The sequence below is a fragment of the Loxodonta africana genome, chromosome 22, assembly GCF_030014295.1.
Source record: "Loxodonta africana isolate mLoxAfr1 chromosome 22, mLoxAfr1.hap2, whole genome shotgun sequence".
In the NCBI taxonomy this organism is placed as follows: domain Eukaryota; kingdom Metazoa; phylum Chordata; class Mammalia; order Proboscidea; family Elephantidae; genus Loxodonta; species Loxodonta africana.
In genome coordinates this window covers 26573540-26587509 of record NC_087363.1, presented here as the reverse complement: position 1 = coordinate 26587509, position 13970 = coordinate 26573540, and the positions used below count along the sequence as shown (strand labels likewise).

At 41.2% G+C, this 13970-nt stretch overlaps 1 protein-coding gene across 1 annotated transcript in view; it reads left to right on the top strand.

The window, feature by feature from the left end:
- Positions 1-361: 361 nt before the first annotated feature.
- Positions 362-13970, top strand: part of LOC100660192 (C-C chemokine receptor type 2-like) — a 55472-nt gene continuing 41863 nt past the window's right edge. The window contains exons 1-3 of the mRNA XM_023547786.2: positions 362-376; positions 953-1049; positions 1498-1645. The gene's annotated coding sequence lies outside the window, so the exon portion shown is untranslated. The remainder of the gene's footprint in view (positions 377-952; positions 1050-1497; positions 1646-13970) is intronic.

The window sequence follows — 13970 nt, the reverse complement described above, 5'->3', positions numbered from 1 at the left end:
GTAAACTGGTATAATCATGTTGGGAATTGTGGTGAAATGAGTTTATGTGGCCTTTTGCCTTGGTTCTTTGGAAAAACAGCTTAAGAGATTTTTCCCCTGAACCCTGAGGAGTTAGTTTTGCTCTTGTTTTCTACCCCCAGAGGGTTTGTTACTTTTGTCCTGGTTGATTAACATTTCCTGGGTAAACTGTAAACAAACTTGAAGTTTGATACTTTTTGTCTGGCCCTGGGCTGCAGCCTGCGCTGTGATTGATTGATCTATTTTACACATCTTGCAGGGATTGGTCAACATACTTATGCAAATGAAGTAGCTGTGGTCTACTGAGAGAGGTTTGCAGACACAAGGATAAAGAAGCAGAAAGGAGAAAAGACAAGAGGTAAAAAGAGAGAAAAGAAGAAACAGAGAGAGGCCAGGAACTTCTAAAAGGGCTGTAACACTGAAGACAGTGAGAGGTCCAGGAGGGGCCCTGTGGCAGAGTCAGTGGCCATGGCAGAAACCTACTGCTAGGAATGCAACTAAGGGAGTTGAACAAAACTGACACACTGGCTGTGAGCTGGGTCAGTTAGCAGTGGAGAGGACAACGACAGGGAGGCCAAAGGCAGACAGGCCTGTCCTCAAGGGGTTGACAGGAGGCCTGCCCTCAGGGGGCTGAGAAGAACTCTGTCTTGAGGAAGCCAAGAGGAGACCTGTCCTGAGGGAGCTGAGAGGAGGAGGCCTGCATGGCTGATAGGGGTGATTTAGAAAACAATATTGGAATCATTATTCTCTGTCCTTGAGAGCAGAGAATGTAACCCAGCTGGAGTTGGTTGGGCTCACAAGGACTCACAAGGACACATCAGCTGGGCCCTGAGATAAAGACAGTAGATAGAATAATCTTGGAAAATATCTTTTAGGAAATCTTTGACATAAACCAGAACACAAAAGACTTTCTACTCTTATCTTTTTCTATCAGCGTTTAGTGAATAGAAATTTGTTGGACCAGTGAAGACCCTCCTGACCGTCATTACTGAAACCTGCACCAATGATTGTTGAGAGGGACAATTCAAAATGTAAGATCTCAGTTTCTAGCCAATCTGTGAAAAGGTGAAGCTTTCAATGGCTTTGCCCATTTTGTAGTGTTAATATATATTGATGACTCTGTAAGATTCTCTGGACTTGGACAGGCATGTCTGTGGCAACATGTTTGTCCTTTTTCCATTGTTGTTTATTCTGTAATATTCTCTGGACTCAGGCAGACATGGCTGGGGCAGCATGCTTGTCCTTTTTCCCATCTTGTTTATTGTGTAATATTCTCTGGACTTGGACAGACATGTCTGTGGCAGCATGCTTGTCCTTTTTCCCATTCTTGCTTACTCTCTAATATTGCCTTGGATTCGGGCAGACAGTAGCTCAGGCAGCATGCTTGTCCTCTTCCCACTTTTGTCTTTTTTAATATATGCTGAATAAATTTTTCTTTTTGCTTTGCTAAACTTTGTGATGTTTTTTCCACTCCAACAGTTAATGGCGTGGTCGTCAAGGATTTCTGAAGATAAAAATCTAGTCAAACTCTAAGAGACCTGGACTGTGGAGCAGAAGCCAGCAAAAAGAGAGGGCCTAGCTTCTGGACCCACGTGTTCCCACTCCACATCCCTTCGACACCGACAGGGTGAGTGAGTGGTCTCGGAAAACGAGCTTTTGCTTATTCTTTTTTTTTTTTTCTCTTTCTCATGTTTTCTTAAGTTTTGTTCGTCATATTTGTTTGAAAAACAGGTTGGTTGATTAAGGAGACTCTTAGATTTTTGCTTGATCGCTTGGCTAAGAGTGATGCTTGGTAACTCTAGGTAAGCTGCAGTTTAGGTCTGGATTGGGGCATTTGAAACATGAAAGAGGTAATTCTATCTTCAAAGAGCTCTGGATCACCATAAACGACAAAGTTCAGGCCTTTTTGTGACTCAGAAAACCTGGAAAATAGTGCTCTGTTTCGCCAGATTTTCAGGGGGAGGTGGCAGCTTCTGACCTGTGTTAAGAAATTTGAAGGGAGAAGTGGTAGTTATGTAGCTTTTTGATGAGATAGTTTCTCAATGAAGAATCACAATGTTAAAATTGAAATCATCAGTAGCTTTAAAGTACATTCCAATTGGAAGAACTAGTATATTTAAGGTCTAAAATAAGAGACTAGGTCTCTACCCAGCAGAATGAATTAAGTTCAAAAATAAGGAGAACAAAACCTTGAACCTTAGCGCTTAATATCTTTGATAAATGAGCCTGGATTTCCGCCCTACTACTGAGACACTGGTTTGGGGTTCATATTTAAAAATGCTATAAACTGAGTATACTAGAATTAATTTGGAATTTCAGTGATCATTTTGGGAAAATGAACCTTCATTTGTGTTGTCTTTTCCTCTTTGGGAAACTTGCTTGATATTCAGGTTTTGTCAAAAGTTCTAATATTCCTGCATCTGAAGCTCTGGCAAGGTAATAAGCTTTATCTAGAAACAGTTTTTTTTTTTTTTTTTTCCATTGAATTGAGTCAATCTTACCAAAAATTGCTACATACACTTTAAAAAACTAGAATCCCCATATCCTTGTTTTGTGTGCTATTGTTCAGTGAGTTAATATGATTTTTCGTCTGCGTCTGGTCTGGAGCGTTGTATCTTAAGTTTCTGTCTTGTATCAAGTTAGAGGCTACGGCTAAGAATTGTTGGGTTTTTTTTAACACCATCTTAGAACCTCAGTTCTTTTTCAGAAAAACTGCCTCTTGTGTCTGTCTTCTGATTTAGGCTTGCAGTAGCTCCTCAGAGAAACTTTGATTTAAATTGGTCTATTTGAAAAGTACACTAAGATCTTTATGTTCTGTGTGCCAGTCTTAGAAGTGAGACCTTTCTAAGTAACTTAAACTAGATATTATATGAAATGTGTTTTATCTAAAGAAAAAAGATAGTTTTGTCTTAAAGTAAAAGTAGCAGCTCCAGAAAAGAAAAAGAGAAATTAGTCATCTTTTGCCTTTCAAAATGTTTAGGTGGACTTAAGTATATGTAAATGAACTGGGATGACCTCCTCCAGTCCCCAGTCTTCCTAGCTAAGACTTGGATTCATTTACAAAATTGCTAAAGGGCTTTGGTATTTACTGGGTAGGTAGCCTTTCAAAATGCCTCCATTGATTTAACCATATGTAAATGAACCAGAATGGTTTAATCTTGTCTTCTACCTTGAGTCAAAAAATAAAGAGGGTGGGACAGCATCAGGGTTCCCCACCCCTTCCCCCCCTCCACCCTGTCTCCAAAGTCAAATAAAAATAACAATGAGACATGCCTGAAATGGCCTGGAAAAATGTTTCGAACAATAGCCAGAGACCTAAGGTTAATTAGTCTTTTGAACAGAGACTTCCTGATTTCCAAAGCCAGTTAATAAAATTAAAAAAAAAAAAAAAGTTGATAAAATTAGATTGGGAAAATGTGAGGAATAGTAAAAGTCAAATGAAAACTTAGAATGTTTAAACAAACTTTATTTCAGTTAGTTATGTTTTACGGTAACCCCAAAAACCCAGTGCCATCGAGTTTATGGTATACAGGCTTAAAATAATTTCTAAGACCTTTTAGGTAACTTATTGATGTTAAATTGAGTTAATAGTACCTTCAGTGCTGCATCCATTTGTGGGTTACCAGTGTAGAAATAGGCAAACAAATGAAATAAAATCGACAGGCAAAACAAACTCATATATATAGGGGTTTAGTGTATAATAAAGGTGGCATTTCAAATTCGTTGATAAAAATTGGGTCATTCAGAAAATGGTGCTGGGAAAATTGGTTATACATTGGAAAGAAATAAAGTTAAACTTCTACTTCATATCATATGAAAAAATAAATTCCAGATTGATTAAAGATCTAAATATGTATTTAAAAAAAAAAAACTAAAAGTACTAGGGAAAAATAATTGAAGAATATTTTTATTTCTTCGTGTGATTGTTAAGGCTGTGTGTCAACTTGGCTGAGCCATGCTTCTTAGTGGTTTGGCAGTTATGTAATAATGTAATTTGGCAGTTATGTAATGATGTGGCTATCCTACATTTTGTGACATAATGTAATCACTTCCATGATGAGATCTGATATAATATAATCACCTTCATGATGAGATCTGTTGTGAGCAGCCAGTCAGTTGTAAGGAGAGTTTTCTTGGGGGTGTGGCCCACACCCAATATATATGGATGTTCTGGCAAAGGTCTTTGGCTTTGCTCACTGTCCTGTGTCTGGTTTGTCATCATCTGACCTCTGGTTCTTGAGACTTGAGCCAACAGCCTGTTGTATTGCCTGCTGATCTTAGGATTCGCCAGCCTTTGCAGCCTGTGAGCCAGTTGCACGCCATCTTACTTGCTGATCTTGGGCTCATCAGCCCCTGCAGCTATGTGAGTCAGGATAATTCTCCAACCTGACACCTGACCTATGAACTTGGACATATATATATATATAGCACTGGTTATGCTTCTCTAGAGAACTCAGCCTAAGACCTTTTGGTACCAAGAGTAGTTCTAGAGAAACAAAATTGTAAGTATGAGTTTTCTAAATTGGTTCTCAAGTCTAGTTGTTCTTGAAGATGGTGACTCTGCTTCCAGTAGTAAAGAAGGCACTAGTAATCCATGGCATGAGGTAGCAATAGAAATACACAAAATATCAGTACCAATAGATTAAGTATTGGTGACAGTTGTGGCTCTGGGTGATCACATGTTTGAGACTTCTACAATTTCATCAGAATGAGAAGTATAAGGAAGCTGGTTGATTAGTCCTACTTTCACTGGACAAAGTGGTGAAAGAAAGGAAGGAGCTCAAGACTTCAGAGTCACAGCTTAAGCACCATATAAAAGACCTCAAAGTTGCCACTTGTGCCCTAAAAGAAAGCCTTATTTCTTGTAGCAACAGAGCTAATATTGCCGAAAACCAGACTCAGAGCCTTATCATAAGAGTGGCTGAATTTTACTGCTGACTGAATTCCCAACCTTGAATGGTGTCTGAAGTTAAAGTGAGGGCACTGATTGGGAAGCAATTGGATCCTGAAACTTGGAGTGGGGACATATGGACAGATTATAAGGAAACTGGAGACACTGAGCCCCTAAATTCCATGAAATCACTCTTGCCAACAGAATCAGCCCTTTCACTCCCATCTGAAGAGATTATCATTGTCTGCTCAGTCACCCTCTCCAGTAAAACCGTTAGGCCATCCACCTCTGTCTTATGAGATTAACCCAGCTGTGTCTGAAGAGCCTTTGTCTAAGATACTGCCTGAGACAGCATCTGAGTCTTCGCTTGGGAAGTCCTCTGAGTCATTGTCTGGAGCATTACCTGAGGCAGATGCCTTTCAAGACATTGCCAAATGTTCTCAAGACATATCTCCATCACCCATTTTTGCTTCTAGACTTATAACTAGACTTAAGTCCCAGTAAACCCCAAAAGGTGAAGTAGAAAGTGTGACCCAAGAGAAAGAATGCTACACTTCAAAAGAACAGCTTGACTTTTCTAGTATGTACATACAGAAACTTGGGGAATATGTGTGGGAATGGCTATTAAGGGCGTGGGATAATGGTGCAAGGAACATAAAGTTGTATTAGTCTGAGTTTATTGATATGGGCATATTAAGCACAGATCCTTCATTCAACGTTTCAGCTCAAGAGGCTAGGAGAGGATTTAATAGTTATTTGGTTGGTTCCCTGGAGCATGGATTATTCAGTGGCTCACACTAAATCAAGTTGAAGTACAAGACCTGCCTTGGTATACTGTAGAAGAAGGAATCCAAAGGCTTAGGGATACTGGCATGGAAGAGTGGATTTATCAAGTTAGACCCACAGACCTACTCATGGAGTTCCCAGAGGACACACTTTTTACAACAGTGGCAAGGAACACATTTGTGAAGAGAGCCCCAGCATTCCTGAAGACTGCTGTGATTCCTATTTTATATAAATCTGATTTGACAGTGGGAACTGCTCTAACTAAATTAAGACACTTAACACAATGGGTATCCATCCACTTGATGGCAGTGGGTAATGGGTAACTACAATGGAGCTTGTGATGGTTAAGATTGTGTGTTAACTTGGCTGGGCCATGAATCTCAGTATTTTGGCAGTTGTATAATGCTGTGATCACTTCCCTGTTGAAATTTGATATGTGATCACCCCCATGATGGAATCTGCTAAATGGTACCAGTGGGGGTGAGGCCTGTGGCGGCTCAGCGCCTCCTCAGCCTTCATCTCTCCACCTTCCACCACCTAATTCCTTCCTGCTCACCTTGCAACAGTTGTTGGCTTGTTCTGGATCCAACTGTCTCTTGTCTGACCTTTGGTTCTTGGGACTTGAGCTAGCAGCTTACCTGTCCATCTTGGGATTCATCAGTCTTCACGGCCTGCGAGCAAGAGTCCTGCTCCCCAACCTGCTCATCTTGGGTTCACCAGCTCCTGCGGCTCTGTAAATTGGGAAAGGTCTCTATAGTGATCCAAGGACATACTATATTCCAATCTCTACAATCACATGAGCTGTTTCCTTGACATAAATCTCTCTCTATATATTTATACGCTTTACTGGTTTTGCTTCTCTAGAGAACCCAGCCTAAGACAGGGCTGTTTGACCCTGTGATGGTAGGGGCCAAGTGGCAGCACTCAACTGACAAAGAGTATGGTTATTGTAATGGACAGCAGAGTCAAAGCAGTAATCAGAATAGTCTGACTTATATGTACTTATGGTGTTGACTACTTAGTCTTGATGTCCTTAGTAGTAAAACAGATAGAAAATCTACCATTTACTTGATCTGTACAAGCTGAAGAATTCTAGCTCAAGTGAACAGCAGTCTAACTTAAATTGCCAGAATAGAGAGTCATGGCCCCTCAATCAATTCCCAGACTTGAGCCAATTTACAGATCCACAACCCCTTGAATGAAGGTGAGGCCAGGTCCCCTTGAGAAAGGACGTCACTGCATTGCCAAAAATTTACACTCTTCATCTTTTTCCCAGCCTGATCTATGGCCTTTTACAAGATTGACTGTACACTGGGAAAAAAGAAATAAGCGACTTTTCAGGGGTTACTGGATACTGGCCCTGAACTGACACTAATTCCAAAAACCCACTGCTGTCAAGTCAATTCCTACTCATAGCGACCCTATAGGACAGAGTAGAACTGCCCCACAGAGTTTCCAATTCCAGGTGCCCCAAAATGTCACTGTGGCCCACCTGTCAGAGTGGGGGCACAAGGAGGTCACGTTATTAATGGAGTCTTAGCTCATAGCCATCCCACAGTGGGTCCAGTGGGTCCCCAAATCCATCCTGTAGTGATTGTCCCAGTTCCAGAATGCAAAATTGGAATAGATTTACTCAGCAACTAGCAGAACCCCACACTGAAATTCTGACAAGTGGAGTAAGGGCCATTATGGTAGTAAAAGTCAAGTGGAACCCATTAGAACTGCTCCTACCAAGGAAAATAGTAAACCAAAAGCAATACCACATTCCTGGGGGAATTGCAGAGATTACTGCCACCATCAAGGAGTTGAAGGATACAGGGGCAATGATTCTCAGCACATCCCCATTCAACTCGTCTATTTGACTTGTGCAAAAAAACAGATGAATCTTGGAGAATAACAGTGGATTATCATAAACTTAACCAGGTGGTGACTCCAATTGCAGCTGCTGTTCCAGATATAGTTTCATCGCTTGAGCAAATTAATACATCTTCTGGTATCTGGTACGCAGCTATTGATCTGCCAAATGCCTTTTTCTTCATTCCAGTTTTGAAGGAACTCCAGAAGCAATTTGCCTTCAGCTGCCAAGGCCAGAAATACACCTTCACTGTCCTTCCTCAGGGATATGTCAACTCTCCAGCCCTATGTCATAATTTAGTCCGCAGGGACTTTAATTGCCTTTCCCTTCCAGAAGACGTCACACTGGTCTATTCCATTGATGACATCATGCTGATTGGACCTAGTAAGAAAGAAGTGTCAATGACTCTGGATTTACTGGTAAAACATTTGCATGCTAGAAGGTGGGAAACTGATTCTACAAAAATTCAGGTACCTTCCACTTCAGTGAAATTTCTAGGGGTCCAGTGATGTGAGACATGTCAAGATATTCCTTCTAATGTAAAGGATAAGTTATTGCATTTGACTCCTCCCATAACTAAAAAGGAGGTACAACACCTGTTGGGCCTTTTTTGATTTCAGAGACAACATATCCCTCATTTGGGTGTGCTCCTCAGTCCTATTTATTAAGTGACTCAAAAATCTGCTACTTTTGAATGGGGCCCAGACCAAGAGAAGTTTCTTCAACAGGTTCAGGCTGCAGCACAAGCTGGTCTGCCACTTGGGCCATATGATCTGGGTGATCCAATGGTGCTTGAAGTGTCAGTGACAGTTAGAGATGCTGTTTTGGAGCCTTTGGCAGGTCCCTATTGGTAAATCACAACACAGCCTTAGGATTTTGGAACAAAGCCCTGCCATTCTCTCCTTCTGAGAAACAGTTTTTGGCTTGTTACTGAGCCTTACTAGAGACTGAATATTTAACCATGGGCCACCAAGTCACCATGTGGCCTGAGCTGCACATCATGAGCTGGGTATTGTCTGACCCACAGAGCCATAAAGTCAGATGTGTACAGCAACATTCCGTCATCAAATGGAAGTGGTATATATGAGATAGGGCCCAAGTAAGACCTGAAGCGTCAAGTAATTTGCATGAGGAAGTGACCTTAATGCCCATGGTCTCCCCTCCTGTCAGATTACTTGCCCTCTCCCAGTCTGCACCTGTGGCCTCATGGGGAGTTCCTTATGATCAGTTGACTGAGGAAGAGAAAACTCGTACCTGGTTTCAGATGGTTCTGCACAATATGCAGGCACCGCTAGAAAGTGGACAGCAGCAGCATTACAGCCCCTTTCCAAGACCTCCCTGAAGGATAGTGATGAAGGAAAATTCCTCCAATGGGCAGAACTTTGAGCAGTGCACCTGGTTCTTCACTTTGTTTGGAAGGAGAAATAGCCAGATGTGCAGTTGTATACTGATTCATGGACTATGGCCAATGGTTTGGCTGCATGGTGAGAGACTTGGAAGGAACATGACTGGAAAATTGGAGACAAGGAGGCATGGGAAGAGGTATGTGGATAGACCTCTCTGAATGGGCAAAGAAGTGAAGATATTTGTGTCTCATGTGAATGCTCACCATAAGGGTAGCCTTGGCAGAGGAGGATTTTAATAATCAGGTGGATAGGATGATGTATTCTTTGGAAACCAGTCATCCTCTTTGCCCAGCCACTCCTGTCATTGCCCAATGAGCTCATGAACAATGTGGCCATGGTGGCAGGGATGGAGGTTATGCATGAGCTCAGCAACATGGACTTCAACTCACCAAGGCTGCCTTGGCTACAGCCGCTGCTGAGTGACTAGTCTGTCAGCAGCAGAGATCAACAGTGAGTCTCCTATATGGGTGAACAGCCAGCAACCAGGTGGCAGGATGATTACATTAGGCTGCTTCCATCATGAAATAGGCAGACTTTTACTGGAATAGACACTCTGGATATGGATTTGCCTTCCCTGTATGCAATGCTTCTGCCAAAACTACCATCCATGGACTTACAGAATGGCTTATCCACTGTCATGGTATCCCATGACAGCATTGCCTTGAATCAAGGGAATCACTTCACAGCAAATGAAGTGCAGCAATGGGTCCATGCTTGTGGAATTCACTGGTTACCATGTTCCCCATCATCCTGAAGCAGCTGGCTTGATAGAACAATGGAATGGCCTTCTAAAGACACAATTACAATACCAGCTAGGTAGCAATACCTCGCAGGGTCTGGGCAATATTCTCCAGGAGGCTGTATACATTCTAGAGTCTAATATATGATGCTGTTTCTCCCATAGCCAGGATCCGTGGGTCCAGGAATCAAGGGGAGGAAATGTGGGGAGACTGGAACTCTTATACACTACTGGTTGGAATGTAAGATGGTATAACCACTATGGAAAACAGCATGGCACTTCCTTAAAAAGCTGGAAATAGAAATACCATCTGATCCAGCAATCCTACTCTTAGGTAAATATCCTAAAGAAATAAGAGCCATGACATGAATAGACACATGCATACCCATGTTCATTCCAGCATTATACACAATAGCAAAAAGATGGAGACAACCGAAGTGCCCATCAACAGATAAATGGATTAACAAACTGTGGCACATGCACACAATGGAATACTATGCAACAATAAAGAATAAGGATGAATCCGTGAAACAGCTCACAATGTGGATGAATTTGGAAGACATGATACTGAGTGAAATAAGTCCATCACAAAAGGACAAATATTGTCTGAGACAACTATGATAAATTAACAATAAAAACTTTACCCACAAGGAGTGAAAAAAAGAAAGAAAGATAAGAACATTCTTTGTTGGTTACCAGGGATGGGAGGAAAAATTACCAAATAGATGGAAAATTAATATCGGTGAAAGGAAAGGCAATACACAATATGGGAGAAGTCAACATAACATGACCAAGGCAAGAGAGGATGCTGAGAGGAATGCAAGATTAAAGGGCAACTTCAGTAACTACTATAACATAGACAATCCTGCAACAATAGTATTAACAAACAATAATTTACAAATGTACATAGGTAGATAGATATACTAAGAGAGGTAGGAGGGTGTAAGGGAGCACACACACCAGCAGATACAGGTTTGGTGGTAGGTATTTCTACATAATAACTGTAGGTGTTCCTCACGTATTAATATAGACAATAGAGCACACAAGGGTCACAGTCAGGGAAACTTCTTAGACATAACCAAATAGCTCGCAGGATAAAGTTCCTAGGCTTGAAGGCAAAGGACCAGAGACTTGGGGGACATCTATGTCAATTGGCTCAACATAGTTCCTAAAGACAATGTTCTGCATCCTACTTGGTGAGTAGCATCTGGGGTCTTAAAAGCTTGCAAGCAGCCATGTAAGATACAACTATTGGTCTCTTCCTGTCTGCAGCAAAGGAGAGTGAAGAAAGCCAAAGACTTAAGGGAGCAATTAGTCCAAAGGACTAAAGAACCACATGGACCACAGCCTACATAACCTCAAGACCAGAAGAACTAGACAGTGCTGAGCTACTACTACCGACCACTCTAACCAGGATCACAACAGAGAACCTGGACAGAGCGGCAGAAAAATGTAGAACAAAAAATCAAATTCTCAGAAAAGACTAGACATACTGATCTGACAGAGACTGGAGAGTGTGGCCTTAAGACAGCCTTCTGACCTGGAACTGAAGCCATTCCAGGAGACCACCTTCTAGCCAAATAGACTTGCCTATGAAATAAACAACAATATCCGAGAGGAAGGTGTTCCTGAGAACAGTCAATCATACGAGATCAAAAGGGCAATATTTGCCCAAAAATAAAAATGAGAAGGCAGGAATGGGATGAAAGGAAACGGAGAACCCAGGGCAGAGAATGGGAGAGTCCTGACACATTGTGGGGATTGAAACCATGAAACTTTATTTACAAACTATTGAATGAGAATCTAATTTGCTCTGTAAACTTTCACTTAATACATAAAAAAAGGATAAGGGCTAAATTAGACGAAAATATTTGTGATATTTAACAAGCCAAAGATTATTATCCAGCCTTGTATGGTAAGAGTACCTCGACATAAAGATACTTCCCCCCCCCCCCACACACACACATGGCTTCTCAAAGCAAGCGAACTACTTCATCTTGACTTGAAGGAAACATTAGAAGAGCAAACTTATGCAAATTAGAAAAAAGTGCCACAGGTAGCACTCAGCTTGGTGAGCAAAGGTCAGGCTGCATTTCAGCCCAAATAGCACCCTGACTTCATAACTCTTCTCAGAAGTCCTGAATGGCTGTGTTTACTTACTAAAAGATGATCTATCTCCCATATTTATTTTCCTAAGTGTTTTCTAGGGTAATATTTTTTTGCTTTTATTTTGTGTTTGCTTTTATCTAAATTGCTGTCTATTTGTGAAATGCAGCTAAAGCAGTGCTTAGAGGTAAATTGATAGCACCAAAACTTATATATTAGAAAAGAAAAAGGCCAGTCAATGACCTCAGGTTCCACCTTAAGAAATTAGCAAAAGTAGAGCAAACTAAGCCCAAAGTAAATAAGAGAGGAAATAATAAATAGCAGAAATCAATGAAATAGAAAACAGAAAAAAAATAGAGAACAATGAAACCAAATACAGATTCTTTGAGAAGATCAATAAAATGATAAAACTCTAGCCAGATTGATCAGGAAAAAAGAGAGAAGACACAAATAACTAGTAGTATCAAGAATGATTGAGGCACATCACTACAGCATCATTACAATATCTATTTATACTATAGATACTAAAGGTATAATAAGGGAACATAAAGAATAAGTTTATAGCAATAAATCAGACGGCTTAGATGAAACAGACAAATTCTTTGAAAGACACAAATACATAAACTGAATACATAAACTAAAATCTTCCCACAAAGAAAGCTCCGGCCCTGATGGTAAATTCTACCAAATATTTAAAGAAAAAAAAAATACCAATTCTCCACCAACTCTTCCATAAAATTAAAGAGGAGGGAATACTTCCAAACTTATCCTACAAGACTGTATCATTTTGGTATCAGGGTAATGCTAGTCTCATTACCTGATACCTGATACCAAAACCATACAAAGACATTAAAAGAAAATTAAACAACAGATCGGTATCGCTCATGAACATAAATGAAGTTGTTTGACCCCAGGCATACATTGGGAGCTTTCTGATGTACAAAAACAAGCAATCTGGCTTGGTTGGCTGCCCTTTCAGGTCTATTAAATGCTGCCTTCCTCATCAGAAAGCATCCTTCTTGAGGACCCATAACCCATTGCCATCAAGGCGATTCCAGCTTATAGTGACCCCATAGGACAGAGTAGAACTGCCCCATAGGGTTTCCCAGGCTGTAATCTTTACAGAAGCAGACTGTCATATCTTTCTTCTGTGGAGTGGCTGATGAGTTCAAACCGCTAACCTTTTGGCTAGCAGCTGAGCACTTTAACCCCTGCATCACCAAGGCTCCTTTCTTGAGGACAGGTAGCCTCAATATCCCTCTATCCCTTGCAGCACCTCCTTCAGTCCTCAGCAATTGTTGAGTCATCCCTGTAATAGAGACATTGTACAATCTAGTTTTTCTAGAGCAAAAGGAAGAGAAGTGAATTTTTGTATGGGACGAAGAGGAAAGTTTTGTGAGTTTTTTTACAGGATAGGGCCAGAGGAAAATTACAGATGTGCAAAGAGGGAGTGGGTGAAGCAGCGTTCACGGTGCTCACAAACACAATGATTTCATTCTTTAAAAAAAAATAGGAATGACGAGTATTCCGATAGTTGGCGATGATTCTTTATTGCATGTGTACGATATACACTGGTTCCTCATTCCTGAGGTTGGAGACTAGAACTTCCTCCTTCCCTTTCATTTCTGAAACAAATCAAAGGCTGAGATTTAAACATACGGCACTTCAGGTGGATGGCCCCACCCCTGGGTTCATTACAGTTATGGTTGCAGCTGAAGAAGACACCAGAGTTCCTGCCAGCAGAACTTTTCTCACAACCCTGATTTTGGCCATGTAGTTCTGAGCATTAACACCAAAGCAGAGGGAGGCCGGAGGAGGTGGCTCACTTCCGCTTGAAGCAAGTTATAGGCTTCTCATGAGGAAAGGTAGGATATACACTTCCCTTCTCTGGTGTGTGAAATCTATGTCATTTAGGGTTTAAGGCCCAGAAAAAGAACCCATTGCCATCCAGTTGATTCCAACTCATAGCGACCCTATAAGACAGAGTAGAATTGCCCCATAGGGTTTCCAAGGAGCCAGCTACGTGGATTCAAACTGCTACCTTTTGGTCAGCAGCCGAGCTCTTAACTACATAGCAACTGAAGTATTATGGCATTAGAACTGGAGCTGTTGGTGACAACATTGGTTGTATGGTAGGACATGGAATGTCAAAGAAAAAAGCCCGATTAA